The 5,726-nt window shown below is 41.6% G+C and overlaps 1 pseudogene; it reads right to left on the reverse strand.

Moving 5' to 3' along the window:
* Positions 1 to 731: 731 nt before the first annotated feature.
* Positions 732 to 3,530, reverse strand: LOC138060638 (apolipoprotein L3-like; annotated as a pseudogene).
* Positions 3,531 to 5,726: the final 2,196 nt, after the last annotated feature.

The following is a 5,726-nucleotide window of genomic DNA, read 5'->3' on the forward strand; positions in this document are numbered from 1 at the left end:
CACGCAACGCGCGAGTAAAATTCGCGAAAGAACTGGGTACCATGTCTAAAAATAGATTAAGATGGATTACCTTAGTTAGAGAGCCTAGATGGGGAATTCACTCTCTTACCTTGATGATCTCTTGAATAAAACTATGATAGGAATAAGAATCATTGTAACTTAAAATATTTTTTCCTTCAGATCCTTTCCTTTCATTTTAATTTTTTCGTTCAACTGGGCCGCCTAGATTTGCAATTGCTATTTTGCGGATCAGTCTAAAGTAAGATCTGTTTGTCTCAGTTCGTTGGAGAGAATACTAACAACATGAAAACCAAGGATCGACGCCGTGACAAAGAAAGGAGGTGTAAAGATCAGGGCCCCAGGGGCCCGTTTCTCGAAGGTCCCGAAAACTTTTCGGGCCCGAAAAGCCATTTGTGAAACTGCCAACCTCTCGTTTTGGAAAGTCAATCTTTTAACATGTTTTAAAGGTAATAAAAAGAAAATGGCTGTGAAGTTTGATGACTTAAATCCTGTCCGTTCTTGAGATACAAAGGAAATTGTGACACCCGAAAATGGCCTGTAAAGTTTCGGGACTTTCGAGAAACGGGCCCCAGAATCCCTCATGGCGTACAGGTTAGGGTTACGTGACTTGGTGACTTCTTTAGCTAAGCGCTCCGAACCTTTTTCTTTATACTTACTGGGTGACTTTCAATAGGAACAAATGCTCTTTATTAGATTTTAGTTCCTTCGGTTACAAGGAAAAATGATACAATGATATTTTAGGTCGCACGGAACCACCCACGCTTGCCTTGAACAAATTGAAGGGCAGCAAAGTCGTCGCACTTGATTGATCTTGATTCACCATGAACTTACGAAGTTCTTTATACCCCTGTCTTTCGATAGGCACATTAAAATGTTTCTTTGTGGATGGGTTGTCCATCTACTTTGCCCGATTCCGGCGTTAAATAAAACGAAACGAGTACTCTGACACTCGCCAAGCATTGCAACAATTAGCAAGTGTTACAAAATTTGACACTCGGGCAGCCTTTATTTCATTTTCCAACGAACCAACCTCTGATTGGCAGTGACCTGGACAGATGATTGCAACATATCATCTCTCAACTTTTGTCTCAGTACATGTCAACTACAAATGAGCCACAGAGGTCACAGAACACGAGAATGGCATATTACGTTACATAACAATGACAGAAGACCTATTTCGAACCATCTTAACAGACAAATTACTTGTATTCATGTAAGGGTTGTCTGATGGTCACGAAATTTTAAGGGCAGAAATCTCGATTCACGCACTACAACTTTTAAGGATCACGCATCACGGTATATATATTATTCACGAATCACGGCTGTATTTCTTCAGTTTTCCCGATACACGCTCTGTTGTCGGGTCAATTCACGGATCACGAGAAACCCCTTCCAGCCCCTCCGGAAAGGGCTTTATAATCTTGAAAAATAATTGCCTTTTTTCTTCGAGTTTAAATAGAATAAATTTCTCGTCTTTCCTAGCTACAGAAAATGCTAAATACTCCTATAGTCTAAGGTATAAGGAAACTGCACAACAAATGAGGTTCCCGACTAGTATTACAAACATATAATTGGTTGTTTCAAAAACGCTCTAGTAGCGCTATTCTGCCCTCACTTAGGATTTGCTTAGGGCACAACCCATATCAGTTTCTCGCCTTAGCTTGAGCTTTATTACTGCTTTCGTCTCAAACATCACCAACACCATTTTCTTTGTTTGTTTTGTCATTCATCTTGTTATACGCCTCATTAAATTTGTCATCGATGAAACTTTTTACCAAACCTTGAATTTCTTCCACATCTGGACATCTCAGATCACTCAATCTCTGTCTAATCTCCTCCACAGCCGAGGATGTGGATCCACGATGGAGTTCCAAAGATGATCTCACTAACAGAACAACATCAAAAGGGAGGATCACGAAGCTTATGGCAGAGCCAACGTAGTGCGCCACGCGCGTACCTGCCATAGCCGCGGTACGTGCCACGGCGCGTGCTGTTGCGATAGCTGACGTTGACAATGGGGCGGCGGCCGAGACCGCTCGGAAGAACTTAGCACTAATGTCCACTCTCTCTTTTGTTGATGAACCGATGACGTTAGAAAATATTCGCGCGCGCAAGAACTGGAACCCATTCCCTTCCAATTCCCTGAGTAGCAACGCGTCGTCAGGTAACGGGTCTTCAAAGAGTTAAGCAACTCTGCTAACTGAGAGATAAAATCTTTCAGGGAGTCTAACTGCTGTTCAAGTTCAACGCAAGCTGTGTGATCCTCGTCAATTGCCAACTGAACATCTTTGAGACGTAACTTTTCCAAGATCTTCTCAACAACTTTGGAGCCTGACATAGCCAGTCCTCCTGTACCACCAATCCCAGCTCCCACAAGAGACACAATTATCCCAGCACCAAATGTGAAAGGTGCAGTGATGAGACCTGCCGCAGACAGAATACTTCCTACAGTGCACATGGATGTTCCTGTAACGGTTGCTATGTTCACATTCCTGTGATGTTCGTGTAGTTTTGTCGCCAGCTCTTCCAACCGCTTTATAGTACGCTGCCTGATCGGTATCCACTGAACGAAGGCGTAAATTAATTTCATTCTCAGTCTGTGTAACTCTTCAAACCCCTCTCTGGTTTGGTTGACAATAAGCGAATCCTTAGTTGCTGCTACATCGTCTCTATTATCATCTTTCGCCATTGTTGACGGAGCACTTCCTAAAAAAAAACAGTGAAAAATGCACATCAAACGTGTGCTTCAAGCGGATTTTCTAAAAATAGAGCAGACCATTTCTTCAACCTCGTTCCCAGGGTCTTCTCTGCCTCCTTTGTCGAGACAAGGTAATCAGAGAAGTTGGACCAAGTTGAGAATAAATTTGAATATTTTATTGGCAAACAAAGTGTCTGAATACAGATCATGTTAAAAATAAGTGCTGAGAAACTTCAAGTATTGTTACATTGAAAACCGAATGGTTAGTCCAACACAACCTCGTTCCCAGGGTCTCTCATCTTAACGCCTGGGGCGAGCGAGACCCTGGGAACGAGGTTGAGTCCAACACGGAAGTGAACTAAATTGAAAATAAAATGAAGTACACTTTCGATTCAGTCGGCCAGATTTTGCTCTACGTTTGTTGTGTGCGATCGCCATCAGTTCTACGATTTGGTTTGAAACTGTACTGAAGTCGCATACTGTTATTTGTCGTCTTTTATTTGGCCAATATCGCAGATCATTGAGCTGGCTTGGTCGTAAACATACCGTATTATATGTTTTATTCGCATCTTATTCACAGGGGTTTGAAGTACATAATATGTGACAAACATTGCAGTTATAAATGCAACTGTAACTAACAATTTATATAACAACGTGAACCATCAATTCAACAACCGATGTCATCAAACATGGTGAAAAAGTATAAGATTTCTTTTTTTTTATTTTTAATTTCGCGCTTCTTTGTCGTTTTTACAACAACAAATATTTTCTTACTAACCTCTTTTTGCCATGTCGCAGTAACTTATTGATAAAGAAGACGACGAGATGTATTATTTCAGTGTTCAAGCACGCGACCGCACTCTCCCGATGTACTCGTAATTTCCAAGAACAAGATCAATGATTCAGTCCTGTCAGTGTAACCACTCTGCAACACTGTTGAATGCGATGAAAACCAGGCTATAGCAACAGCTGAAAATACACTCAGATATAAAGACGCTTCCACGGGTTCAGCTATCTCGGCGAGAGCGCACGGAATGTCTTTCATGAATTACGGGAAACAGCCACGACGTGAACGAAGCATCGACACTTTGTAGATCGGAAGAGAGAGAACTGGGCAGAGCCTGTTAAAGAGGTAAGGGGAAGTGATCGCATTCGAGATCACCGGGTAATGATATAAACTGTTGAAGGGTCAGAACAAACTGCTTCATGTACAAATATGACGTCAAGCGTGTACATGCATGTGGGGTATTTGCAAGAAAAGTACTTTTCCAATGCTCGGAAAGCACTCTGGTGCTCCGAACAGCATGTGACCTTCCACTACTAGTTCGGATAGCCATCAAACTAAGCAGGCGCGTAGCGTGGTCATTTTTCAAGTACGCACAAGTACATGTGATCCAGAAACCTAAGTAAACTAAGCGAAAACTACTGCGTTTTTATTTCTTGTTCGAAATAGTTGTGTTAATCAAGAAATAACAAAGCGTCTTGCCCTTATTTTGAGCAACTTGGCGCAAACAAAACTTGTGTTTTGGTTGTGCTAGCGTGACTGGAATTGTCAACAACGTTCTCGGAACGTCGCTCCTTTGCAACTTCGCCTTTTTGTTGCAACGCTGACCAAACAACACTGCATTGTTTTAGTGTAAAAAAAAGTCAATGCAAAACTAAGTGAGAACATGGAATATCTTTTGTTTTAGTTTTTAGAATTTAATCAAAGTGGTGTTTTCATAAGGAAATCTTGGTTGCGTACAAGTAAAATGCTAAAAATAGAAACAATTGCTTAAAATTTCAAAATTTTCTGGTCACTTCAAGTACGCACGTGCGTATTTGCGTACAGTGTGTTGCCCAGTTTCCGGCCGGTACCAGTTTCCGTCCAAAAAAAGGTAAACTCGGTTATTTTCGATGGGATTTTAACTATTCGTCCACCGAAGCGATCCGGTTGGAAAAAAACGAACATCTCCGCTATCACTGAATGTGTTTTAGGCCTGGCTTTTGGTTGAGAAACGAGCGAACAAGAAGGGATTTTGTTTCATGTGAGTAAACATCTTACCGGCTAATTTTTGGCCTTTTCAACTGCACAGCGAAGCTACCCGTACGTAAATAAATAACTCGTTTAATAGGAACTAGTTTCCACGGAGCTTGATAAGTTTTTTGAAAGAATTTTACATTGAAGATGGAAGTAATTATGGGACCTGTCATCCTAAGCCTAAAACTTCGACTGTTTTGCGAATCGTCCAGAAGTCTAAAATCCTAGCTAAGATTTTCGTCACCATACTAGCGCCAGTTTCACTCCCGCCACTGATTCCTGCACTCACAGATAGATTGTTTAAAACTTATTTGCATTAATGAATTTTATAACTTACTACTCGAGGAATTAATGAAATGTACCTTAGCTTAAGCAAGCATAGGCGTAATGAGGTACTATTAACTTCTGATGTGCTGTGTTTAATTGTCCCGCGCCTCTTCCCAGAGAATAATCGCGCGGGCTTTTGTCAAGGTTATACCCTACCCATAGTTAGCAGCTATCTATGCCCTACCATACACTCCTCAGTAACCATTTTGCTCTAATCCCATAAAGTTACAGGTTCGCTAAGCCACATCGAGATAGCCTTCCGAATTCCGTTTAGGTCGAGCGGATTGAATGAAAATTTCTGCTTTCTATATTGCTGGCCGGAAACTGCGACGCGCTGGCCGGAACTGGGCAACTTACTAGGTTTGCAAAAAATGACATAATTTCTTGTGTAGTACTTGAGGCTGGCATCCGATCTCCGTATATTTTAAGGCCGTAAATGAACTGTCTCTTGTAGAAAAATGAGAAAGTTTCCGTGCATAAACAAGAAGTTAGGGCGCTTACAAACTAAGTGGCCGGAACCTGGGTCGACATACTTGTATATGACGCTACGCGCCTGCTAAGTTCGGGTTACAATCGCTGCAAAGACTAAAACTGTCCGAATGGAATATTCGTGCAGTCGCGGTTAGGAAATTCCGGTGAATCAATCAACAGGTTGTATGG

Source organism: Montipora capricornis, chromosome 8 (genome assembly GCF_036669925.1).
Source record: "Montipora capricornis isolate CH-2021 chromosome 8, ASM3666992v2, whole genome shotgun sequence".
NCBI classification, from domain to species: domain Eukaryota; kingdom Metazoa; phylum Cnidaria; class Anthozoa; order Scleractinia; family Acroporidae; genus Montipora; species Montipora capricornis.